Source organism: Hipposideros armiger, unplaced genomic scaffold, assembly GCF_001890085.2.
Source record: "Hipposideros armiger isolate ML-2016 unplaced genomic scaffold, ASM189008v1 scaffold_501, whole genome shotgun sequence".
Taxonomy (NCBI): domain Eukaryota; kingdom Metazoa; phylum Chordata; class Mammalia; order Chiroptera; family Hipposideridae; genus Hipposideros; species Hipposideros armiger.
Window position 1 is genome coordinate 983,019 of NW_017731851.1, and position 27,950 is coordinate 1,010,968.

A 27,950-nucleotide genomic window follows, 5' to 3' on the forward strand; every position below is an offset into this window, starting at 1 on the left:
AAAAAAAAAAAAAGTCTTCAGCAATGCAGCCATTCCAGGGCCCCTGGGGTAGGTAGAGATAGGGTAGCCTTGGAGGAAGGAAGGCTGGAAGGGCTCTTGAGGGCCTCTCTTTTCATGGGGATAAAGGTATCTGACAGCCTGCAGAAGAGGGCCCTTCCTGAGAGAGACACAGGTTCCCCCCTGAGCCATAAAATCCCTCCTCGGTGCTCCTGTGAGCACTGATTCTGCAGCATGTGGCCCAAGGGGACTGAACAGACGTAGATGAAGGCAATGCCTTTTAGCTGAAAGGCCATCCGCTCCAGCCCTACTCAAGGACAGCAGGCTGCAAGATCTTAGATCTGAATGTCATCACACTGGTTCCCCACGGGACTTTGAGCGCTGGCTCAGAAAGGCGCTGAAGTATCCTAGGCTCTGTAGGGTAAGGCCAGTGCACACACTTCCAAGACAAGCAAACAGAGCGAGCTCTATAATTTCCTAACACCGAGGGAGGACACAGAACGAGCACAGACCGTATAACTTCCCGAAAAGCACAGTTGGCAAACACACCCACACTGTGAGGTTGCAACTCCCTGAACTAATTAAAAGGCAGAGCAATGAGAATGTCTGGATTGCTGCATAAGCATCTCTTGGGGAAAATATGTTTATAGTATTGCATACCCAGGGCTCCCTCTTCACTTCTGAGAGCCAAGTCGGACACAGGTGATTACAGTTTAGAACTAAAGATGCATGTAGGGTGCGTGTGTGTGTGTGTGTGTGTGTGTGTGTTGGGGTGGAAAGTAACTTAGAATTACACTGTGATCAGCCAAGGCAGGCTACCATCTTACCTCTGATTCCCCTTAAAGATAGAACTACAGGCAAAGGGCTCAGATTGCACCATGAAGGAACTGGTGTGGCCATTAGGGAAAAACAAAAAACAACCTCCAACCTATAAGGGGGTGTTTTAACATTGCAGCCTTGGGGAGGTGTTGTTTTTCTCTCTTTCTTTCTGCTTGGAGCCAGAATGGGCCAAATCAACATTAAGAGTATTTTCTACTTTATGAATCTATGAAAAAGGAAAATTCTTTTGAATTCTTTCCTTGTAATAACACTCTATCAGGTTTGGAGGAGTCTCCTAGTGTAGAAAGCTTGAAGGACTTTCATATGTGATTGGGGGTCCCAGAGGGAGCCCAGTTGGCAGCGTCCCCTCAGAAACTCTGCCCACTTCAAGGGCCCCCAGAAGAGTTATTTGATGAGGGTATTGGGAATGTAGCTAAGCTGCCGGATGCCAGATAAAACTCTGACATCAAGAAAAAGGGCAGAGGCAGTGCGCCTCTCATTTCTTCCCTGGGGAGGGCCCTTGTGGAGCCCGGACTTTATCCGAGGCAGTGATGGATTGCACAGTTCAGGCTTATGAAAAAGAAAGGAGGAAGGCTTTTGAGCAAGATGCTGGGTGGTGTCTCAAGTGTCCCTTGGCCCAGGCTCCACTAGGAATCGATCCCAAGTCCTTGACAAAAATTCCAAGTTGAAACAGCAAGAGAACCCTTCAAGGCATCTAACAGAAGAGCTGCACCCTTGGTTGAGGAGAGCCTGCCCTGTTCCCAGTGAAGAGTAGCACAAAAGAGGTACAGCATCAGCAATAACAGAGACAGTGATGGCCAATATAGGCCAACCTGGAGACAGAGTAGAGTGTAGCTCTGATCCCAGCCTCAGGAACATGAACGGTTGCTAAAAACTGTGTGAGGCCCCTGAGACTCTGTCAGCAGAAGCTGGGCTGTGCCTTCAGTGGGCTTGGAGTTCCAATGACTCTACTATGAGAGAGCTCAGATTCAAAAATAGGTTTGTTGCCACTATGTTGCCCTTTCTGCCTGTGTCCCTTGGGCAGGCATCAGGTGGGGAGGGATTACATATATAGGATGGCATGTAACCTGGCAACACCCCTGTGAATGCATCAGAGGATGGGAATTACCTGTATTCAAAGGCAAAGAAATTAATGATTCAAAAGTTATCAGTAATTTATCCAAATTCCATTTGGTGGGAAGACTATCCATATGCAGGGAATTATGGGGGTGGGGGGAAAAGGACATGGGTCTACAGGTGCATCCCCCACCCACCCTCAGTTTTCTAGATAATTAACAAATTGTTTCAGGACCACAGACAGCAGCACATGAGCCCCATCTGAGTGCAATACCCCCATTTTGTTCTTCTGTGCCAAAGGTTGTCATCTTGCGTCCCTTACATCCAGCCCAGGCTCTCAGTGGGAGCTCTGAGGAACTTCTGAGGCTATGTGGAGGCAGCAGAAGACCACTGCACTATACCTTTAGCACTGGAATGAGAAATCAATTCTCTTTATTCCCAAGTCTGTCCTCATCCAGTATAGTACTAATGATACTAGGCAATATAAAGTACTTAATATACCCATGTACTGTGTTCCCATTTTATCCTTACAACCCTATAAGGTTAATTTTATTATTATATTCATCTTATAGATGAAGAAACTGAGTTAGTCACAGATAGATTAAATGACTTGCCTGAGGTCACACAAGCAATCTAGTTCCAGAGCCCATATAGCCACTCTGCTATGCTGTGTTCTTGAACTTTAGATGTGCAATTAAGGCAAAATGGTAAGAAACATGACCCTGCATAGGACAATTTGGCTCATGAAGTCATGAGGGACCTGGAAAAGCCATCTGCTTTAATGCCTCGGACTTAAAGAGTTCCGTTTCCTATTAAGCTTCCGCCTCGTGTTATTACCTGCAAGCACTAGGACAGGTTATATAACTTCCCCATGTCCCTATATCCTTTCCCAGTGGGACAATTAAGTAGACCAGGCATCCTGGGTGGATATGTAACAGGTAAAATACTCTAAAGCTGCGAAGGAAGAGAAGTCAGATATGAGAATGTCTGTTCAGTTTTCTAAATTGTTTGGTGGTATGGCCTAGATGAGAGAATCACAGACTTGTAGAGCTGTCAGGGGCCTGCAGACCTTAGAATCTATGTTCTGCAGGAGTTTCAACGTTATGGGAGTGAATACCTCAACCAGCACAAGAATCCTTCTAACCATACTCCTGCAATGGTGCTGGGGGCCGTCAGAGCCAGTGAGCTCCTTAGGTTTCCAAGAAGCCGTCACTTCTCTGCAAGGTACCCTTCCTCCACCAAATGTTCCCAAATATTATGTCATAGTGCTCCCCAATGCTGCTTCTTAGATTGCACCATGTCCATCTCGCTCCCAACAGAGGGTCTAATTCTGCCCTCTGCAGAGCCCAGAGTAAATCGTATACCACTTTCCTGTGGAAGCCCTTGACATGAAGGCAAGTTATTGTGTCTCTCTTGATGCTCTCTTTTCCAGGCTAAACTCTTTAGGGTTCTTCAGTTTTTTGTCATTCACCCTTATTTCCATAGCTTTCACCATCCTTTTTACTCTGAATACACTTGGCTTTGTCAGTTGTTCCCCTAGCCTTCTGTTGATTCTACAGATATTCACTGACTGCCTATGAGGTAGGTAGTAAATGCTGAGAATGCACAGAAATAAACATCTCTGTCTTGAGGGGCTTACTGTCCTGGGATGGGAGTGGGGAGTACTCTCAAGCAATTGCAATATGGTGTGGGAAGTGCTATGACAGAAGCAAGCCCAGAGGCCCTGAAAGCCCAGAGGATGGAGAAGCTGACAGGTAGAGGGGTGTGTGTGCATGTATGTGTATGTATGCGAGTGCACATGTGTGCATGCACACACGCGTGTGTGTGTGTGTGTGTGTGTGTGTGTGTGTGTGTGTGTGTGTGTGTTGAAAACTGCACTCGAGACAGGAGAGAGAGAAGAACCAGTTCTGGGAACTGCTTTGGTTTGGAACTACTGAGTCAGGGTTGTGAGTCAGTGGAAAACAAGACATAGGCTGGAGTGGGCCAGACCATGAAGGACATTGGATGAGACTATTCTGAGAGCAATAGGGAGCTCTTGAAGGTTCGTAAGCAGGAGAATGGCAATCAAATTTTGATTTTAAGAACAAGCAGCCTGATTGCAAGTTGGAGAAAGGATTGGAGGCAGATGTGAGACTGGAAGCAGGAGATGCCATAGCCAGATGAGAGCAGAGCAAAGCAGGATTCTCACCTTTCTTATTCTGGAAGCTGAGCATCTATGGGTGCTGCCTGTGATTGTGAGCTATTCTGGTAGCCACAGCTCATTCTTGATTCACATCAGGGGCAACTGAACTTTTTCTATAGGAATAGCAATATTAGCTCTCTCCCCGCTTTAACTTTGTTTTAAATTTAATTCTTTTACTTTTAATCTTGTTTTAAATTTAATCTTGTCTGTTTCAGCCCCTCCTTTCGTGCTGTTGAAATCTTGGTGCATCTCCATTCAACCCTTTCATTTTTACTAAAGGGGGAAAACTGAAAGAGTTGCCAAAGGGCCCATGGCTAATCAGTGGTAGATGCAACACTGAACCAGGTTTTCTAACTCCTAAATCAGGCACCTTGTTATTTTACCTCTTTAGGAAATTGATCTGTTTAAAGGAACTAGAATCAAGATTGACTAGAAGCAGCTTACTTGGAAGAACAAGGCTTAGCTTACAGACACCAAAGGCAGGAAGGGAGGGCTCTATACCCCTTTCTAGTATTTCCTCCTGTTGACTGAAAAGATCCCTAAGTTTGAATCTACAATCAACAGGGATGGCATTACACATCTTCAGGCAGCTGAAGGTCACAGTTGTTCAAACCCAATCACTGAGGCACTTGACAATGTCAGAAGGCTTGAGAGAATTTCATAGGGTGAAAAAAAATCTTACAAGCTAATGAATGCTTAACAAAAGCTTCTCTATGGAACTGAACTAGTTCAGAATGTAAAAGCTGTTCAGGGAGACTGGACAGGTGATAGGAAATGGGACACCCCTGCAGATGGGGCAGGGGAGAGAAAGGGGGCGGGGAGGGCAGCAAACAGAAAGCTTCCCGGGATGAATGCCTAGAGAATCAGAGTCCTTCTCACTTGGGACCAAATCCACTTGATCTCTGCACAGAATTTTTTTCCACAACCCCATGAAACCTGGAGACTCGTTTGCTCTGGGCCCTGCTCACTACAATCTCTGACCTTGGTCCTGGCAATCAGCAGTAAACTGTGTTTAGAGCCCCGTGCCCAGGCTGACCAGCGTTTCCTGTATCAGTTTATTCACCCACACCAGCACAACATGCCGTCATTAGCTCTTTTCCTCTTTTCTCGTTTTTCCTTAATGTTAATTTTCAAAACAAAACAGAGCTGCCCTCTACTTATAACCAACTCATCCGGCATCTCCTCTGGTGGTCCTCCAAACCTTTCCCAAGAATCAACCCATTCCCCACCACCCTCCACTTCATTCCTCACTTGAATCCCACGCAAGTCCCACTAGTGCAACGCTTTTTTAGTACCTTCTGTTCTTAAGCCAAATGCCATATGGAAACATCAGATATGTCAGGTGAACAAGAACGTTACTGACCCCTTCCAAATAAGCATACACTAGTCTTCTTCTTCCTCTTTTATTTTTTTTTCGTTACCAAAATATATTTACTGGGGAAGGGGGGAAAGGACTGCATCCCAGTATCCCGCAGACATGGTGAGCCATGTGCAAGTTTCCATGCTTGTTTTCTAATAACTGTTGATTGGCCAAATTTCACCAAGGGAGTTGAGAGCAACAGGAGCCACTCCAAAATATACTCTTCAGTCGAGGGACTATGCAAATAAACCTTTATCTACTTTTCAAATAACAGCCACACTAAGAATTTTTAAAAGAGGAGACATGTCATGTGCATTTTGCTCTGAGCCCTAATACTCATTTTCCAAGCTAGAAGCCCCACACAGCCTGACCTGAGACACAGACCATCCCCCAAACCTTTTCCCTGTGGGTCTAACAAAACTCTCCTTCGTGAAGCCTTGGCCTGAACTTATCCAGCTCAGGGGATCGGGTGGCAAAAGCTTCACTAACGACATCAACTGGAGAATACTTTTTTAAAGAGCATTTTCTATAGCTTTCTATCTGGTTTCTCACACATCTTCAATGACACCTGACAAGCTTTATTGAAGTGACTATACTTGTCTGTATCGGGGTTACTCAAATTGCCTCTCTTCTTTGCCAGGAAATTCCCATTTCTGGCAAGAGATGCCCACATAAAGTTCCACGTGGCAGAAAAGAAAAGCCTCACTGATACAAAGGGCTTCCAGAGAATTCAACACAAACTACTTTTTTAAAAAAATAAAAGAATAAACTAAAACAAAAGCTTACTCTGGGTACCCACTCATCCTGCTGCCTTTCAGAGAAAACGCTAGGCACTGAGCTGCTCTTAGCTACCAGAGGCATTGGACCACATTATCATTTTAGCGTCATAACTTTAAACAAACCACCACCTGAAAAATTGCTGCATGCAAGTAAATCTAACATCCCTTAACCCCAGACTCCTTCAAAGCCAGCGGATTTACCTAATGACTTCATGCCGATGCTTTGGGGCGTTATACACAGGGGACTCAGGAGGCACATCCGCAACCCTCAGCCTGGGCAGCTGTCCGCTTGAGCCTCAGCGCTGCTGTCGCCCGGTGTCTCGGCGCCTCTGGGAGCCGGGACTCTCGCGACCGCCCAGCTTCTAGGTCCAGGTTTGCTGCGTGATTGCTTCACACCACAGGGCGCTTCCTGTCCCGAGCTGGAAGAATGAAGAAGGGGTTTTCTTAGGAGATACAGATTTTCAACAAAATTCCTTTTCTATGTGTGTACAAGAAGGTGCGTTGCAGCATTACCTGAAAGAGGAAATAGCTGGGGGGGGGAAATGCTTGCCAGTTGGGGACTGAAATAAATCATGGTATTTTCATGTAGTGAAATAAAAAAGAGGAGAATCTGTATTTGCTGCTGTGAAAGTTCTCTAAGATGTACTGCTGAGTAAAAAAACAAAAAACAAAAACAAGTTGCAGATAGTATTTCCAGTAAGGTCCAAATCATGTTCATTTTTGTATATGCTTAGAAAAATGTCTAGAGTGATTCACAGGAAACTTGAAACAGCAGAAATTTTGGGGAAGGGAAAAGTGATCTTACTTTTGGGGCACTTCTTGGACTTTCTTTTTACCCTGTGTATGTATATAGCACTTTTATAATAAAAGAAGTTTTTAAAATTCCTTTCTTGCCTAATGAAAAATATTTTTGTCAGCTAGCCAGAAACTTCTAACAAACAAAATTTCTTCCTCAGCAATCAAGTTCCAGTGGATACTTTTGAAAAGAGAAACTCAATAGCCTACAAAAAGTATATCCAACAGTAGCTCTCCGTGAGTCTGGGGAGGGAGATGTCTTCAGAAGATAGATTCTGATACTGCCCCAAGTTGAGAAACACTGAGTTAACATACTGTATTTTTATTTTTATAAATTTATATGCTAGAAAATTTCAGCATATAGAAAAATAGTATACTGAGCCGGCATGTATCCAACACCAAGCTTCATTAATTAACACGGCTAATCCTAAATATTTCACACCTAAGCCATCCCCAGTTCTCCTTCCACCTTCCAAATATCAAGTGATTTTATCCAAGGGTATATATTCCGATAAGTTAAAAAAACTCTCTTTTTTTTAAACACTACTACCATATCAAGGTATGTTTTTAAAAATTAATAATAATTCCTTGATATCATTAAATATCTAGTAAGTACGGAAATTTCCCAATAAGATCTGTACATTGGATTTGGTTGTTAGGTCTATTACATCCATTCTAATTTATAGGTTTTTCTCCCTCTGATTTTTCCTTGCAAGTTATTGATTGAAGAAACCAAGTAGTTGGTCCTGCAGAATGTCCCACATTCTGGATTTTGCCAGTTACGTGCCTGTGTCGTTTTTAGCGTGCTCTTCTGTCCCTGCTGTTTCCTGATCCTAATTAGATCTAGACTTGGTCTGATTTGGGTCTACTCCTTTGGCAATAATATATAATGTCCTGTGCCTTTCTGTCATACTAGCTGCCCTTGATAATTATTATTGGTTGAATTGTGTCCCCCAAAAAGATAAGTTGAAGTTCTAACCCCCACACCTGTGGATATAATCAGGTTAAAGTGAGGCCTGCCCTAATTCAGCCCTTAGAAGGAACATCTGAACACAGACAGACTCAAGGAGAAGATGGCCACGTGACCACAGAGGCAGAGACTGGAGTGTTGCATCCACAAGTCAAGGAATGCCAAGGGTTGCCAGCAAACACCAGAAGCTAGAAAAGGAAAGAAAGGATCCTCGCCAAGAGCTTCAGAGGGAGCACAGTCCCGTCAACACTTTGTGGTACTTTGTTGTGGCAGCCCCAGGAAACTAATATGATCATCATTGCCTAGAACCATTATTTCTTTAGGGGCTTGCAAAATTATGATTTTCCTTCTTAATTATTGGCTGGAATACTCCTATATAAAAAAAACACATTTAGGGTATTTGGTTACCCTAAAGTTCAATTCAGGTGGCGAAGGTATATTTTTTTCTCTTTATTTGCCTGTTTTCAGAACAATGAGTTTGTTCCCCAGTATCATCCAAAGGTGAACGACGGTGTTTATTTTTTTTTTTTGAGTCTCATTATGAACTTGTGAATTTTCAACATGATTCATGTGTCTCAATCCTTTTCAGTTATTCATATTCATGTCTAAATTGTCCCATTTGTGGTCAGTGAGCCAGAGCCTTGACATGTTGATTTCTGAGTCCTTTTGACATGGCCCCAGGAATTCTGGGTATATTGTGATATTCCAGATTCATCATGTGTATTTTCTATCTCAGACCAGAACCATCCATTTCCCCAAGGAGCCCTGGTTCCATTAGTGGGAAATAATATTTAGAGACTATAAACTGGCACCAGGGGCATGCATTGCATTTGATTGGTCACTATTTCTAGATCTTTTAAGAGTTAGGAAAGAGATTTTTCAAAATAAGAAAATGCATCATCAGTTTATACAAATATTTTCTATTAAAATTTAAGATTACAGAAGGTTTACTAAGGTTTTTATTCTATATTTACATTTCTCTTATGGTAAAATTCTTGGTTTCTATTAACATTAACATAATTACTTATTTGGTTTATCTTATAATACATAGCTAAGTTTCAGAATAAGAATATCAATATTATTACTAACAACATGAATATTGAAAAGTTTAAGAATTTTTTGGAGTTCTTTTTGCCTTATAATATGTCCCTCTAGGATGTATGTACTACAACTTCCTCTGTTAAAAGTCTCTTGAAATAATTCCTCTCTGTGTGGTTGGCAACCAACTCAATAATTAGAAACATTTTTTGTTTTGTTTTGATTTTGATTTTAGGAAATTACCTTTTTTTTTCAATTTTGATTTAATTTAGTCTATATTTTTATGTAAACTATTCTCATGAGTCCAAAATCAAACCTATAAAACAAGGTATATTCAGAGAAATCCAGCGTTTTTTACCCTGTCTCTTTTTAGTTTCCTCCATCCCTCTAGATAACCATTAAAAAACATGACTTCTTTTTTTGAAATGAAAAAAAAAACAGTTTTTATTGTTTAATGTCAACAAGTACTTTATTGAAGTGACTTTACATGTAAGTGTACAGCTTGGTAAATTTTGACAAATATATACACCCATGTAACCAGATCAAGACAAAATATACTTCTATCACACCCAGAAAGTAACTTGTCCCCACTCCAAGATGCAACTCCCATCCCAGAAACAGCTACTGTTAGATATTAGTTTGGTTCATCCTTGACTTTCACATAAATGGAACTAACTATACAGAGTGTACTCTGCTGTAGCTGGTTCAATTAACATAATGTGCTTGAGATTTATCCATACTGTTGTACTAGTTCATTATTTTTTATTGCTGAGTAGTATTCCATCGTATTAATATTAATACACCACAATTTGTTTATCCTTTCACCTGTTGATAGATTTCTGCATTGTTTCTAGTTTTTGTCTATTATGAATAAAGCTGCTAAGAACATTCTCATGTAAGTCATCTTTTTGTGGATTTATGCATTCATTTCTCTTGGGTGTGTACTCAGAAGCGGAATTGCTGGTCATTGGCAGAGTTGCTCGGGAACCAGCTTGTACACCTTGGGGCTGAATATGCAAATTTCTTCCCAACTCTACTTTTAGTGACTTCGTGTTAGCTTAAAATCAGCCATGGTGGGAATATTTATGCCACGTTACAAATCAGGACTTCCCTCTCCTCCACTCCCAGAGCCAGTTGTTAAAGACGGACAAGCACACCACTAGCTAGAAGGAAGTTTCATATTTCAATTTTTTTTTATTAGAATCTGCCAGTTTCCTACAATGGTTGCATTATTGTACATTCCCACCAACAGTGCATAAAGGTTCCTATTGCACCTCATCTTTGCGAGCACTTGGTATTCGACCTGGTCTTTGTATTTTATTTTTAAAATAATTTGCTTAGATTCTTTTTTTTTTTTTTAAGATTTTATTGGGGAATCGGGGAAGGGAAACAGACAAGTTGCTGTCCTTTTGTTCTTCAGTCTAGGTGTGGAGGACGTTGCTTCACTGGCCCATGTTGGCATTATTGCGCTCTTCCCCGGTGAGGCAGATTGGTCGCCGGCCATTGGACGGCTGCTCACAGCCGCTCACGGTAGCTGAAGGCAGCCCACTGCAGTCCCACTGCAGCCTACGCCGTCGCTGGCGATTCATGGCAGCCTAGCTCCAGGTCAAGCTGTTGTTCACCATCTTAGCTGTAGAGGGCACAGCATCACTGGCTCATGTGGGATCCGAACCAGCGGCCCTGCAGCTCAGAGCTCAGTCTCCCAAGCCAACTCTTAACCAATGAGCCACTCGGCCAACCCTCAACCTGGTCTTTTTAATTTTAGCCATTCGGATGGGTGTATAGTATTATCTTATTGTAATTTTAATTTGCATTTTCTTGATGACTAATGATGTTCAGTACTTTTTTCACAGGTTTACTGGCCTTTTGATGTTTTGGTATTTACTTTTTCTCATTTTTTTTAAAGCAATGTATATATTTTCTTAGATAAATTGTAACATACTATACATGCTTTAATTCATCTTGCTTTTCCCCCCTTAACAGTATATCTTAGAGCATTCTATGCCAGGATATAGATAGAATGTTGCTTTTTACAAAATTATTTTACTGATTTGAAAAGGTGTGACAATACCCTGATGAATTTATATGGTGTGTGGGGATGAGTCAATAAAATCACAGAAATTTATTTCTTGGGCCTTCCCTCTACTAACAGCTGGCTTTCTTCTGGTATAGTAGTATTGTTGACAACTTAGGAAGGTCTAGTTTTGGGGATTAGTGAGCCCTCTGCCCTGATTGGGGGTCAGAAATTTATGTAGCCACATAAGAAAACGTTTTCTCAGTAGTCATATCATCCCACCTATGTCACCAGGTTCTCTTTGGCAACCCTTCCGTGCATCCAGTTCCACTTTATTGTTTCAGTACTCGTATGTTTCAAAAAGGTCCATCCTCCAATTCTTAAAAACAATACAGTGGTCTTTCCTTAGCCACAGTTTTGTTTTCTTCAGTTTCAGTTACCCATCGTCAACGGAAGCCTGAAAATTCTAAATGGAAAATTGCAGAAATAAACAATTTGTAAGTTTTAAATTGCACATCGTTCTGAGTAGCATGATGAAATCTCGCACCATCCTGCTCCATCCCACCCGGGACATGAATCACCCCTTTGTCTAGCGCATTCTCACTGTATAGGCTACCAGCCCATTAGGCACTTAATAGCCCCCTCAGTTATCAGGTTGACTGTCGTGGCATCACAGTGCTTGTGTTCAAGTAACCCTTGTTTTACTTAATAATGTCCCCCAAGTGCAAGAGCAGTGATGCTGGCAATTCATATATGCCAAAGAGAAGTTGTAACATGCTTCTCTTTTATTATTATTTTTGTTAATGTCTTACTGTGCCTAATTTATAAATTAAACTTTATCATAGGTATGTGTGTATAGGAAAAAACATAGTATATACAGGGTTCAATACTATCCACAGTTTCAGGTAACCACTGGGGGTCTTGGAACTATCCCCCATGAATAAAATGGACTACTACACAATGAATAGATACTTTGTTCAATTCTTGTACCCATGTCCCAAAAATGCATCTGTGAATGCAATTTGGTCTGTGAAACTTCGTGGACTTAGCATACATATATACATATACATACTCATTTCATGGGAATAATTTTCAATCTACACAGCTGTAATTTTGCTGAAAAACTTAGAATTACAGTTGGGTTTTCCATCTTGGTTTGTTGGATGCTACTTAAAAAGGATTCTGTGTCTAGCACTGCAGCCCAACTCCCTCTGGCACCTTGAAAGTGGATGGAGCCATAAAGCTGTCCAAGTTTTAAATGCAAACACCCTTTAGCCCACCTACATGAATTTACCATATCACAAAAATATAGCATGTGTATGTTCAAGGATGTTTGTTGCAACATTATTGTAACAGAAAAAAGAAAACCTAGAAATAACCTAAATGTCAATCAATAGAAAACTGGTCAAATTATGGTACATCCATATAATGAAAAACTATACAGATGTTTAAAATGTAAAAACAATTAAATGTATTGTTGTGGCACATCATTTAAGATAAAATAAGCAAAAAAACAAGGTGAAAAATAATAGTTATAATATTATCACATGGGTAGAAGCTTGAAAAGGAGTCAGATGATGGAAAAACAGATCTATTATATATATAGCTATATATTCAGGCAAAGGGATTTATTTTTCTAGAGGGATACACTGTTAACCGCTTCCAATGTGTACTTTTAGGGCAAAAGCCTGGTAGGCAGAAGAAAATAGAAAATTTTACTTTATATTTTACATATTTCTAAAGTCCTAAAATTGTTTCACTATGCACATATTACTATTATTTTTTAATGAAACAAATGATTTTTTTAAAATAATGGTCAGCTGGAATCTATGAGAACACAATCAGCCAAATTTTGAATGTTGAACATTGTATGAGATAGAAAAAAATCAATGTCATGAAAAACAAAGAAAGGTAAGGTACTATATTAGGTTAAAATAGACTAAAGAGACATTAGCAACCAAATGTAAGGTATCTATCTACCTTACTTACATTTTGGGTTAAAAACAGTAACTATATATTTTGGAAATAAGTACAAAATTTAAATATGAACTGAATATTAGATGATATTTTTGAATTATTAATTTTCCTAGGTGATATGGGGTTGTGGCTCTGTCATGGAATGTCTTTTCATGTGTCTATTGACCACCTGTATGTCCTCTTTGGAGAAATGTCAATTCAGGTCCTCTGCCAATTTTTTTTTTTTAATTGGGGAATTGGGGGGATGGGAACAGTGCTGGGGAATTGGGGGAAGGGGAACAGACAAGTTGCTGTTGTTTCGTTCTTCAATCTAGTTGTGGAGGATGTTGCTTCACTGGTCCAAGTTGGCACCATCATTGCGCTCTTCCAGGGCGAGGCAGATCAGCTGCAGGCTTCTGGACGGCCAGTCATGGTGGCTGCTGTCCACTCATGCTGGCTGCTGGCTACCGCCCATGGCAGCCCGCTGCAGCAGTGGTTGCAGCCTACGCCTTTGCCGGCGACTCATGGCAGCCCAGCTCCAGGTTGAGCTGTTGTTCAGCATCTTAGCTGTAGAGGGCAGTGTCACTGGCCCTCATATGTGGGATCGGAACCGGGGCCCTTTGGCATCCCAAGCGAGTTCTTAACCATCGCGCCACTCAGCCGGCCCGCTCTGCCAATTTTTTAATTGGATTGTTTGTTTTTTTGGTATTGAGTTGTATGAGTTTTTTTTCATAAATTTTTGATATTAACCCTTTATCACATGTATCATTGGCAAATATCTTCTCCCATTTAGTAGGATGTCTTTTTGTTTTGTTGATAGTTTCCTTCGCTGTGAAAAATCTTTTTAGTTTGATGTAGTCCCATTTGTTTATTTTTTCTTTTGTTTTCCTTGCCTGAGGAGATATATCAATAAAAATATTACTAAGGGTAATGTCTGAGAGTTTACTTCCAATATTTCTTTCTAAGGAATTTATGGTTTCAGGTCTTACATTTAAGCCTTTAATCCATTTTGAGTTTATTCTTGTACATGGCATAAGAAGGTGGTCTGGTTTCTTTTATTTTTTTGCACGTATCTGTCCAGTTTTCCCAGCACCATTTATTAAATAGACTGTCTTACCTCAGTGTAAGTTCTTGCTTCCTTTGCCATAGATTAAATAACCATATAGGCATCAATTTATTTCTGAGCTCTCTATTCTGTTCCATTAACATATGTGCCTATTTTTTATGCCAGTACCATGCTGTTTTGATTACTATTACCTTGCAGTATAATTTGATTATCAGGTAGCATGATACCTCCTGCTTTGTTGTTCTTTCTCAGGATTGCCATGGCCACTTGGGGTCTTTTATGGTTCCATATGCATTTTAGGATTATTTGTTCTATAATAGTTCTGTGAAAAATGTCATTGCTATTTTGTCATGGAATGTCTTCATTCTTAGGTAATGAATGCTGAAGATTTTAGGGTGAAATGTCATCATGTCTGCTACTTACTGTCAACAAAAATTACTCAACAAAAAGAAATCTAAGAGAGACCATGTGTGCAAATGTGGCAAAACATGAACAATTAATGAATTTAGGTGAAGGGTTACACGTCTTCATTGTATTTATGAACCCACAGAAAACTTTCAACTTTTCTGTAGACTTAATTTTTTTTCTTAGAAAAGGTTCAGGGACCGAGTATCTATCCAAAGAAATCCAAAACACTAATTTGAAAAAAATACATGCACCCCTATGTTTACTGCAGTGCTATTCACAATAGCCAAGACATGGAAACAACCAAAATGCTGATCGATAGATGATTGGATAAAGAAACTGTGGTACATTTATGCAACAGAGTATTACTCAGCCATGGAAAAGAAGGAACTCTTACCATTTGCAACAACATGGATGGTTCTAGAGATTATGCTAAATGAAGTAAGTCAGACTGAGAAAGACAAATACTGTATGATCTCACTTATATGTGGAATCTAAAGAACAGAATAGATCAACAAACAAAACAGAAATAGACTCAGGTACATAGGGGGGAAAAACTGATGGTTGCTAGATGGGAGGGGGGCTGGGAAGGGGGAGGAGAAGGTAAAGGGATTAGAAAGTACAAATTAGTGGTCACAATATAGACACAGGGATATGAAATACAGTTTAAGGAATATAATCAATAATGTTGTAAAGATTATCTAGGGTGCCAGATGGGCACTGGACTTATTAGGGAGATCAGTTCATAGACTGTAGATGTCTGACCACTGTGCTATGCATCTGAAGTTGAATAATATGGAATGTCAACTATAATTATATATATATATATATATATATATATATATATATATATATATATATACACACATGGTCATGGGATGTGCAGTACAGCATAGGGAATATAGTCAAGGGTATTGTAACAGGGTATGTATACGATGTCAGAGGGGTAATAGATTGAGGGGTTATCACTTTGTGAGGGGTGTAAATGTCTAGCTATTACATTGCTTTGTATACCTGAAACTAATAACACACACACACACACACACACACTCACACACACAACAGGAAAGAAAATAAAAAGAGAGAGAAACGGTTCAGGGAAAAAGTAATGGTATTGTAACCATGGAACCCATAAATCACTGTACTTATTATAATGAGCTTATCTCAGCCTGAATTAAACCACAAAACAAAACCTTGGAGCCACCAGAACTCTGGCAAGAGCCTGAGTTGACTTGAGCTCTGGGACAGCTCTTAACCTCCAGAAGCCATACGCCCAAGTGTCCCTCACCCTTTGTATTCTACACCCAGATCTGGACTCAAGCCAATGAAGTTCAATCAAAAGCAACCTGGCCTTTTAGTTTCACTGCCTCTTAAAGGGCTTTAGCTGCTTTCCTAAAGTAGCAAGTCAGGTGGCCTGTAGTGGGGAAAAGCTCCAGTGGGTCAGCCTTCCTGGTATGAGGCAGGCTGCCTGCGTTTGGAAACCCAGGAAAGGACTGAGTATCTAGCAAGGGGAGTGGGTTTCTTGGCGGTGAAGAGTTGGGTGACTGGGGAGAGAATTGCTGCCTTTAGGAGCCTGCAGTTCATTCACATCTGTTGAACACCCACCAGGTGCTGGGCACTGTACTACTAGTTAATACCTGAGTACAGCATACAATGAGTATGTACTCTGTGCAGGCCTCCTCAAGCTACCCTAGATACTACTCTCTTTCACAATAAGGAAAATGATCCTCAAATATGGCTAATTACCATATTTTGACTTGTATAATGCACACATTTTTGCGCAAATTTGTGAAGGAAAAATATGGATGTGCATTACACATGGGTAGTACTAATTCCATATCTATATAAATGTTTTTAATTCTTTTATTTATGCTTATGAGTTAAAAGTGTAATTCTAAAAATCAATAACAACATCCATATGCAAAATAATACCCTGGAATACGATAATAGGTTTTGTTGAATTTACAATGAAATTGCAATGAAGAGTTCTTGGCCTTCTATGGTGTGCAAATATTGTAAATTTGTTACCGGTACATAAAGTTTCTTGTACCTTGTACCTGTTCTTGTGTTTTGTAATTATTTGTTACATAAAATTTCTTGTACCATAGTATTTTAAAAATAGGGGGCCGGCTGAGTGGCTCAGTTGGTTAAGAGTTGGCTTAAGAGTGTGAGCTCTGAGCAACAGGGCCACCGGTTTGATTCCCACATGGGCCAGTGACGCTGCGCCCAGCTGAGCTGTCACTGAGCTGCCAACCAGTGGCAGGATGTCTCAGCTGGTGTAACAACAAGATTGCCTGTTTGATGGTGGGCTACGCCCACCCACAACTAAGACTGAACTCGGCACCTTGAGCTGAGCTGCCGCCCGGATTGCTCAATGGGTAGAGCATGCACTCTTAACAACAAGGCTGCTGTTTCGACTCCCACATGGGATGGTGGCTACACCCACCAGCAACTAAGATTAAACACAGCACCTTGAGCTTAGAGGCCACGAGCTGCCTATGGGAAGTCAGATGGCGACTGGCGCCCTCCACAACGAAGATTGAAGAACAACTTGGCTGGTCCCCTTCCCCAATTCCCCAACACTGTTCCCCTCCCCCAAATCCCCAAAAAAAATCTTTAAAAAAAATAAAACAAAAAATAAATGCTAAAATTCCTTTATATAATACAAAAAACAAGTACCTAAATGTAAACAAATAAAAATTTGAATTAAAAATATTAAAATGAAAGATTTTTTGCCCTGAAAATTTGGGCCAAAAATGTGGGTGCACATTATACATGGGAGTGCATTATACATGGCAAAATATGGTAACCTGCCTAGGGTTACACAGCTAATCGTGTTGGAGTTGGGATTCCAGTCTGGTTGTCTGTTGTCACAGCTCTTGCTACTCACTACTCCCACCTCCTGCTCAGTTTCCAGCCACCTGGCACTTCAGTTCCTCCAAAAGGCCCCACTTCTCTAGCCTCGGGGACTTCCCCTGATAAATATTATACTTTCACCAAACCCTTCTTCACTCAGCTATATCCTACCCATCTTTCAGCTTAATACTCAGCTATCATTCCCCAAGGGAAGACTTTTTAAAGGTAGCTCCTCCCCTCTACTGTCCTTATTATACCATAATAATCATCTTATGTTTAATTGTCAATCCTCCTACAACCTCTGGGCTCTTGGGGATAGGAGGGTGTCTGCCTGTCTTAGTTATTCAAAATCTCAAGCCTTGGTAAAGGATCATGGGAGAGTCCTAATTTTCTGACTCTAATCTCAGATTCTGATGTCTTGGCCAACATAGAAAAGGGGAAAGGGCCAGGTGGGGGGAGGGAGTGGCCAAAGCAAGCAGCTGAGTTTCTAGTAATCAGATTTAATTGTATAAAACTTTGAGAGAGACAATGTGGAGACTGAATCTTAGGCAATTCACTTTAGTTATAGGAGGCATGGTGAAGAGAGGCTACTCCAGGGTTACCAGAATCATTAATGGAGCAACTTCTATTAAGAGATGATATCCCTGAGGGATGTCCAGAAGGCAAGTGTGCACATGCTCACCATCCTCATCCATCCATCCATCCATCCATCCATCCATCCATCCATCCATCCATCCATCCATCTGATCATTGGTTCACAAGTACTTACTGAGCTCTGTCTGCTCTATGCCAGGCACCATTTTAGGCACTGGGGAATAGGGTAGAGAACCAAAGGAAGCCCCTGACCTCACGGGGCTTACATTCTAGTGGGGATGACAGTTATCTAATGAACAAATACAGAATGTGTCAGGTGGACATAAGCAGAGCAAAAGAAAATGAAACAGTGAGATGATAGCAAGTGATGAGAAGGGCAATTTTGGGTACGGGGTCAGAAAAGGCCCGTCTTTGAGAGAAACATGGGTGAAGAAGAAAGTGAGCCCCACGGTTACTTGGCGAAGGGCATTCCAGGGCCTCATTAGTCATGTTGACACAAGGTCATTAAAACCTGAGCCTCTTCTGTCAGCACTTTTAAGTACCTGCTTCGTATTTAAGTTGTCCAGGAAATGAGGACAGTCTCCAATGCATGTATTCCTGGGTACAGGCACTTTGCTAAAGCATTTTACACCAAAGGGATGGCTTGTGGCAGCTGCACTAGCCACCTACCACCCTCACAGAGGCATCAGGCTTCTCAAACCCACTCCCACTCCATCCTCCCCTGCTCCTAGGACAGGAACAACCTCACCACAGCATTTCATTTAGAATTTGGGGCCAGCTAATCCTAGGTTCCTGTGGCCCTTGGCCTCCAGCTTAAATGCAACTCCCTCAGGACATGTCTCCTTACCCTCAACTCTGAATTGTTCTCGCACTGACCTCATCCCCCACTGTTTCTGGAATTCCCTACCACCCTTCCCCAGTATGTCCTCTGGGGCCCCACATAAGGTAAACAACATCCCAAACCTCAGCCTGTTCTCTGGAGCGCTCTCCTGCTCTGTGAAAGCTCCTCCCAGTCTTTCATTAGCACCTTCTCCAGGGAAGGTTGCTCATTCTCCCACATCCTGTGGGGACACAGAGACCAGCATTGTCCTAGTTCTCCTGGTGCTTCCCATGTCCCCTCTTTTATAAACACGTCCTTTGATTCTTATGCCATCCACCTCTTCTCCCCTCTGCTTTTCCTCATTGATGCCCCCTACCAAATGCTGGGTCTCCTGTGATAGTTACTGAGGAATTGGCTCATAGTGTTCCTTCCACTCCAGGACTTACTATCACTTTGGGAAATGTCAAAATCTGGCTGATGATTTTCTTAAAACCCTGGCCTCACAGCTCCCTGGGTTCTTCAAATGCAGTGACCTTTATCTGCTCTCTACTCAGCCACCCAGAGCAATCAAGTGGTCCAAAGCACAAGCCCAGAGACTGGAAAAGAAACTGGAGCTGGGTGAACAGGAAGCTAAGAGGAAGCATAAAAGAGATGGTGGGGGCCAGGATTTTTCTCTAGAAACAGGACTAGGAGGTTCAAAACGCCACTTTGAGGGTGGGTTTGACATACTTTATGATGATTTCATTTGGTTTAAAAACTTACTTGGTCTGGTCAGACACTAAAGCATTCTGGTTAATAAAACACCTTTTTTTTGGTTTAAAGAACATGACCACACACACATTATTAAACAGAAGGAAAAATAAGATACATGGGAACTTTACTAAATAGCATTTAACCATTCTTTGCTGAATAAAATATCCACTGCATTTACAGAACACTTCTGCACATTTTATTTCATTTTTAATCTCAAAACAGTCCTATCCTTGCTTTCTTGTATAATCCTGCAATGACTCAGCCTCATTGTTCAGAAATATAGACCTGAGAGCACTGCGTCAAACACGGCTGGCTTGACCAAATGGTACTCTGGGGCCCCAGGGAAGCCTGGTAGGCAGAGAAAGGTGGCCAGCATGCGCAGAGCTGTGGAGTGGAGGAGACAGCCCAGTTCCTCAAGGTTCCGCTGACTAGAGCATTTGCCCCTATGCCGCAGGTCAGCAAACTTTCTGTAAAGAGGTAGGAAGCAAGACAATACAAAAGAAACAGCATGGCTATAGTCCAGCAAAACTTTATTTATAGACACTGAAATTTAAATTTCACTTAATTTTCACACCTCATAAAATACTGCTTTTCTTTTTATTTTTGTCAACTATTTACAAATATAAAAACCACTCTTAGCTCATGGGCCATATGGAAACGTCCAGTGAGCTGGACTTGGCCCACAGGCCACAGTTTGCTGACCCCTGGTCTCTGCCAATACACCCGTACAGGAACTTGGCAGCTGGCATTCTGTTCATGAACTAATGGTGATAACAACAGCTGCCATTACTTACTCTGTGCCAAATACTACAAAAACACTTTACGCATTTATTATCATTTAATCTTCATATAATGCAAGTTATTATGCCACCCCCACTTTACAGATGATGAAAACAGGGCTCTGGGAGGATAATCTGCCTGAGATCACACAACCAGTAAGGTTAGGAGATTCCTCATCGAAGACTATGCTGTTAACGAGTGTGCTAGAATGCCCCCATGCTAGCTAGCTCTCCACCATATACATTTTTGAGTCTCAAGTCCCCTCGACCTATCCATCCTCCTATATCTTCCTGTTTTGCTGTTTTGACTCTTGGTTTCACCTCTTCCTTGTTCCCCACCTTAAGATTTATCTTTTCCCTGGCCTGGCAATTGTTCAGGCTGGACATCTGGAAACCCATCTTCAACTTTATCCAAATCCATGGGTTTGGGTCATGGAAGCTTGAGCCAGGATAAGGTGCATTTCCTGGGGGCAGACAGGAGCTGCTGGAGCCCAAATGTGAGTTTCACCCAAAGTCCTTAAAGGTGCTGAGTGGCAAAGCCAAGAAAACCCAGACCAAAGTGAATTCTAAGGGTGTGAGGGCCAAGGAAGAAGGGGCATCAAAGGTTGGGACATGGGCAGAGCTAAAAGGGAAGGAAAAGAAAACAAAATTAAGTCTGGGTTGGTTGTCCTGGGTGGAGAAGAGAGCTCCCAGACTGTCCTTCAACTGTGGTCAGCTTTGAGGGGCACTGGGCAGGTAGGCCTGGCTTGAAGGTGCATGGTCAGAGCAGACAGGTTCATCTTGGGGCTCCCCTCTTGGGCACGACTTGACATCTTCAGCTGTACCCCATTATTGATCCAAGCCCTAGGAGATTGTCTCAGATGGGTCCAGAGGAAACTACCCCAGTGCTGTAGAAAACTGGTGCTCAATCCTGCCAAGACTGAGATCTAAGGGGCATTTTCAGCAGTGCTGACACTGGTAGGACACTGTGGTTCCAGAGAAGTCAGTTCATTTTAAGGCCAGTACCTGCGGGAGACCAGCTCCTGCGGGGTCCAGGTGTTCCCTCAAGTGGAGGCGGAGTCGGCAAGGAAAAAGGAAAAAAACGCGCAGAGACACAGGAGCGATTTCAGGAAGAAGTGTCTCACTTTATTTCACAGCATGCCCCTTTTTATACCGGGCAGTTTAACCATTGTTCCATTAGTATCAGGGTTTTAATTCCTCATAATTCTTATGCTCCAGGGTACAGCTATACCTTTTCTATGCTAAAAACTAACTTATCCCAACTACACCCAAATCCCTCCACCCTCAATGACTGTGACCAAGGCCTGAGCCTTTACATAATTGCCTAAAGGATGGTTACCATGACCACTCAACATTTATTCTAAAAACTATTGTCTAAACAGGATCTTAAGATTTACAGGGTGTGTACTTTGACCTTTACTAAGAGACTAGTAGTGTGACTAAAATCACCTTTAGTGTATAAAATATAATTACTGTGATATAGCTATTAGAAGGGGTGTAAGATCTTCGTCCTACTGGGGGGCATCCAAAGGGGAATTTAAATTCTTTAAGATATAAAGCAGTATCTGTTTCTCAGTCAGAGCTTCAGAATTTGTCACAATTGCAGTGTGTTTGGCCATGTCAGATACTGAGGCGCAGACGGCTCCCGGCAAGTACCCAGGCAACAGAGTGTAGTCCTGGGTGGAGAGGGATAAAGATTTCATAGAAAGAGTCCAGTCTCAGCAGAGAAAGTGCAGTTCATCAGGCAATCAAGGCTGAAGCCCAGTACTCACAAGGACCAAGCAATCATGGCAGAAGATGAGGAGGGACAACCACTTCTGGTTTCACCAACTGGAAGGAATGAGAGTCTCATAGGCCGCCAGGCTTGGGCTGTGGTGAGAACCTCAGGGCTGGACAGGCTTTCTTAAATAACGGCCCCAAATCACAAACTACTGATTAGGCTCATGTAAAATTGATTAATTTAACTACATAAACCTTAAGAACTTCTATTCATTAAAAGAACTATGAGGAAGTGAGAAGACAAGCCTCAAACTGGAGAGATCTGCAACACATACAACAAACAAAGGATTAGTATCCAAAATATACAAAGAACGCCTACAAAATAATTCTACAAAAAATGGGCAAAACACATAACGTACATTTCAGAGAGAAAAAAACATGGATTAGCAAAAATGAAGAAGATGGACAATATCAAAAGATATGAAACATTCCACTCTTGTGGAATATAAATAGGTTCAACCACTTGATTCAATAGGTTCAATAACTATTTAGTATCACGTAGTAAACTTGAAACTATAGATACCCTATCACCTAGGAATTCTATTCTTACATGTACGCCCTAAGCTAGGGTTTCTCAACCTCAGCATGATTGACACTTGGACCAGATAATTCTTTGTTGTCAGGGGCTATCTTGTGCATTGTAGGGTGTTTAGCAGCATCCCTGGTCTCTCTGCTCACTAGATGCCAGTAGCCCCCTACCCCATTCATGAAAACCAAAAATGTCTAGACATTTGCTGAACATCCCTAACATTGTAAAAAAAAAAAAAATCAATGAGAGAACCACTGCCCTAGGCTCATATACACTAGCAGAGATTTATAAGAATGTTTATAGCAGCACTGTACAAAATAGCAAAAAGCATAAACACACAGCCAAAAAAAAAAAAAAGAGGCTGAAACCACATAAATATCCAATAAAAGAATGAACTACACATTGTGGTACATGATTGCAATGAAGTATTACACGGTTCTAAAAATGAATGAACTTCTCCCAACAATATAAATGATTCTCCTAAATGTTGAGGGAACAAAGTTGCCGAAGACTATGTTTAGCATAAATGTTTCTATAAAGTTTAAAACAGGCAAAATAAATAAAATAAAATGTTATCTAGGGGTATGCACATAGGTGGTGTGGTAGCTTGTATTTCCCCAAAATGGCTGTAACAATACTTCTGGTCCCACCTACTCTTCCAGGTCTTGTCACTCCCTCATCAAGAGGTGGAGTCAGTGTCCCCTCCCTCTAAGCCCAGGTGAGACTTTGTGGCTGCTTCAGCTAGTAGACACTATGTGACTTCTGAGGCTAGGTCACAAAAGGCAATACAGTGTCCACCTGGTTTGCTCTCTTGGGATGTTTACCCTTGGAACTCAGCCACTATGTTGTGATAAAGCCCAGGCCACGCGAAGAGGCCACGTGGGGATGATCAAGGCTCCAGGCCTCAGCCCAGCGCCAACAGCCAGCCAGTAAATGAGTCATCTTGAGTAGTAGATCCAAAGGCTCGCAGGTGAGCTGCTCCAGCTGGTGCTGTATGAAGCTGTATGGGTTTTCTTTACAGAATCCTGCCAGACTACAGACTTGTGAGGGGAAAAACAAAATGACTATTGTTATACACCATTGTTTTGGGGTGGTTTGTGAAACAGAAGTAGATATCTGGAATAGATGGTAAAAAAAAGAAAAAGAAAAACTATAATGAAAAGTATGGGAATGATACCATGAAGTTTAGAATCACAGTTGCTGATCGGGAGAGTGCTTACTGGTGGGGACTGGGATTGATTAGGGGCAGATGGGAAGCCGCATGCCACAGAAGGTTCTAGCCTGGTGCAGGAGCCTGCTCTAATAGAGGCGTGAAACCACAGACCTTTCCCATCTCCGAGCATCTGCTGTGCTGAGGATCAGCAGTTCTTTCCAGCATTAAAGAACTGAAGAAAAACTCCAGCCCCAAAGGGGAAGAAAGTGTCCTGATCACAATGCACAGCCAGGCCCCACCTGCCCACTGCCCTGTCAGGCCCCAGCTTTTCTGAAGGGCTAGACAAAGATCGCGTAGTGGACGCTCTCCTTAGGCAATGCTCTGCCTGTTTGATCAACACTTAGTTTTCTGTTGACATTTTAAAAACAAAACCAAGAACCCTTGAAAGGACAAAGTGAGGACTGTGCCGCAGAGTCGTTAGGAGTATTCAGAATTGGCCCTGAGCAACAGGGCGAACACTGGGCACTTATCTTTCAGAGAGAAGATCTTTGTGTGCAGACTTGGCTCTTGGGGAGGTTGTGGTGTTGTAAAGCTCTGACATTGGTGCTCCCTGTATGAGCTGCTCTTACTCTGTTGAGAATTCCACGTTACGTGGATCCAGCATTTATTAGGCAGTGAGGATGGCAATCCTGGGGCCTCAAGGAGAACTCTCCTCATCTTGGGGATTCCCAGAAGAGTCACTCTGGGAGGGGTGGGGCTAGAACTGAGCAGAGGGACCGTTCCGGGAGATGGGACATATCACTCATTTCTGGTCTTCAAATGAGCAGAGAGATGCCCTTCAAACAAGAAACAGTGACCTGATGGCCTCCACCAAAGAGAGCAGATTCAAAAAGAAAGAAAACCTAGAAGGTAGCGTGCTATAGAAAGTGCGCTGAAAACTCCCCTAAAAGAGTATCGCTATCATTTGCTCTTCCTATGGCAGAAACTGGGTCTATTTTTTCTAAAGCAGAGAACATCAAAGTCAAATGCTTGTGAGATATAAAGTGCAATGAGCGAATGGTGATAGGGAGTGGTGGGGACTGTAGCAAATGGACTTAGGACAGGCATTTATTAAGGGGGCCACCACTACTCAGCTTTAGCCCATTGCTGAGATGAGGAAAGCCTGGCTTAGATGTATTCAATCTTCTGATTGTGAAGAGAAGCCAGAAATTCAGATACTTAAGTAAAACTTCACAATTTTTAAATAATACGCCACCTAAACCAAACATGTATATGAGTAGCATTTAGATGTGTAAAAGATATAACTACCTCGCAGTGTTGTGAAAAGGATGAAATGAGCTAGAAAAGAACCAACAATTAGTGAGTAAGCACCAGAAAAACCTATACATAATACAAAATAGGTCAGAGTCTATTACAGGCTATATTTTCCAAAGATGGCTGCAATAATATCTCCCATCCCACATGCAATTTGTATTATGCAACCCTGACGTTCCAAGTGGTGGGACTACTATTCCTCTCTTTGAACCTGAGAAGGACTTTGCAACTTCCTGAAGTAACAGTATGGTGGAAGTGACACTATGTGACTTCTGAGGCTAGGTCATAAAAATGCCACACATTCCTGCCTTGCTCTTTGGAGAGGCTCACTTCTGTAATCCAGCCTCCATGCTATGAGGAAGCCCAAGAGCCTGTGGAGAGGTCCACGCTGAGAGGAGCAGAAGCACTCAGCCCACACACCCAGCTGGGCTCCTAGCCAACAGCCAGCTCCAACTTGCCAGTGATGTGAGCAAGCCATCTCGAAAGTGAATCCTCCAGCTGCCATGTGAGCTGCCAGAGTTGAGACCATGCAGAGCAGAGACAAACCAGCCCTGCTCAGGCCTGCCCAAACTTCAGATTCATCAGCAAAATAAATATTGTTGTTTTAAGTCACTAAGCTTTGGGCGGTTTTTTACACAGCAATAGATACCTAGAACAGGGTCAAAAATCAAACTTTTAGCCAGAGACACTCCTAGAAGGGTCAAGAAAAAGACCCAAGGTCAATTCAGGACCTCCTAAAGCACAGAAGTAAAGCTTTTTAGGTTAAAAAGATTTTTTCTTCCAGATTTCCAAGGCTGAGACAGAGCTCACTGAGACAAGTATTAGAGGGCAATGGATGATCTGAGGCCTATTCAGTCCCTGAATCAGACTAAGCAAGGCCTTGGAGCCCTTCCATATTGAGTATGGTATCCGTCCAAATCCTTTTTGAGTTTGATGACTGAGCGTTTTTAGTTTTCATCCAAGCCAATATTCCTCCAAACGGGATTCTCATACTACCTCCTACATCCAACTTTCTTAAAATGGGGCCTGCCTGGGGAGCTGCATTCTCAACCACTCTCCAGATGATTCTTCGGAACCAATTTAGAAACCTATATTCCACCCATCTCCCCTGTAACCCCTTCAGACATTTTCTTGGGGTTTATTTCTTGGAAAAATAAACTCGTGGCTTACTATTTAAGCAGCCCACGGATTTTTAAAAGGGAGAATCTGGTGTTTCATTCCTTAGCCAGCAGAAGCCCTACATCATCAGTGACTGGATATGCTGGGTTTGGTGATCAGCTAGAAGGGAAGGAGGCATCCAAGACAGATGGTGGGTGAAAACTTAAAGTGAAATGAAGTCAGAGATGGTTGTTCAGACCGGAGCCTCTTCCGGCTGGCAGAGCCTTCCCATCCCACTGCAAGCCCTCCTAGAACCCCACTCTCTGGGCACTCACCACCCTTGCGCAGTGACCACCACTGCCCCAGGACACCACCGACATCTGCTTTCCCTTTAGTAATAGAAAGAATGTAGATTACAACAACTTAAGTTAGAGTGTGTGATTTTAGCAAAAATGATAACTGAAAATGTTAAAATATTTTCCCGCGAGGCAAGAGGAAATGCTCCCCCAGCAAATGAAGACACTGAATCTAACATGTAAAAACCTATTATATGCAGGGCACTTTGCTAGGCATTCACTGTAAAGGAAAGTAACTGGGCTCTTTGTGTCAGACAAAAGCCATAAAATGTTACAAGCAAGTTGCAAGAATATGCATAGTATTATCCTGTTTCTACAAAAATTGCACATGTAGATATATATTGGTATAGTACATAATCTGGAAGAATAAACATCAAACTGACCATTGTGGTTATACACATAACTTGGGGTGGGGTGGGAGTGGGAGGCAGTATGAAATTACAATGAAATTTCACTTTCTAAACTAAATTTCTCTGCAAAGTTTCTTTTTCCTTTTTATTTTTTTGCGCAATGACAATGTATTAAGAAACTGTAATAAAACATTAACAAGAAATGTAGTAAAAAAAGGTAAGGGTTATTTTAAAATACATACTTTTTTTTTTTTTACTTTAAAAACTGTCTTTATGGAGGTATAATCTGCATACAAAAATGCACCTACTTTAAGCATATAGTTTGGTTTGGTGAGTTTTGATAAAAATATACAGCCCTACAATTGCCATTTCGATCAGGATATGGAACATTTACATCATCCCCCAAATATTTCTTGTCCCCTCACCCCTGCAACCATTAATCTGCTATCACTACAGATTATTTTTGCCTATTTAGATTTCATATAAATTAGAATAATACATTATATTCTCTTTTGTGTCTACTTTCTTTGTGTGTTTCAGAGATTCATTCATGTTGTTATGGTATCAGTAGTTTGTTCTCTTTTATTTATGAATAGTATTTTATTGTTAAAGATATATTATAACAATTTTTTATCCATTCATCAGTTGATGGATATTTGGGTTGTTTCCAGTCTTGGGCCCTTATGCATAGAATAGAGTTGTGAACATTTGTGTACAAGTCTTTGGGTTGAAATATGTTTTTATTTCTCTTGGGTAAATACTTAGGAGTGGAATTGCTGGACTTTAAGGTAAATGTATGCTTAATTTTAATTTTAAAAATAGGCACTTCGATTTTGATGCAGCAATTATTCTCACAATTTAGTCTAATAAATAATCACGGATGTATGTAAAGATTTAGCTACCTGGATCTTCATCACAACATTGTTTATACATTTGCTACAATTTAAGGTACTACCATGCTATGGAGTACCACACAGCAATTTAAATGGCTATTTCAGGCTTCTAGTTCACGTTAAGGATTTAGCATAAGTATTTATCTTCTGAGACTCTGCCATTAAAATAACAATAAAGGGATTTAAATTGCATAAACCCACAATAAAGGGGAAAAAAA

General features: G+C 41.6%; 1 long non-coding RNA gene across 1 annotated transcript in view; it reads right to left on the reverse strand.

The window, feature by feature from the left end:
• The window catches only part of LOC109396037 (uncharacterized), a 137,490-nt gene that overhangs the window by 70,666 nt on the left and 38,874 nt on the right, over positions 1-27,950 (reverse strand). The window contains exons 5-6 of the long non-coding RNA XR_002126775.1: positions 11,314-11,497; positions 6,416-6,633 (exon numbers count right to left, since the gene is read on the reverse strand). This is a non-coding gene — a long non-coding RNA (uncharacterized LOC109396037). The remainder of the gene's footprint in view (positions 1-6,415; positions 6,634-11,313; positions 11,498-27,950) is intronic.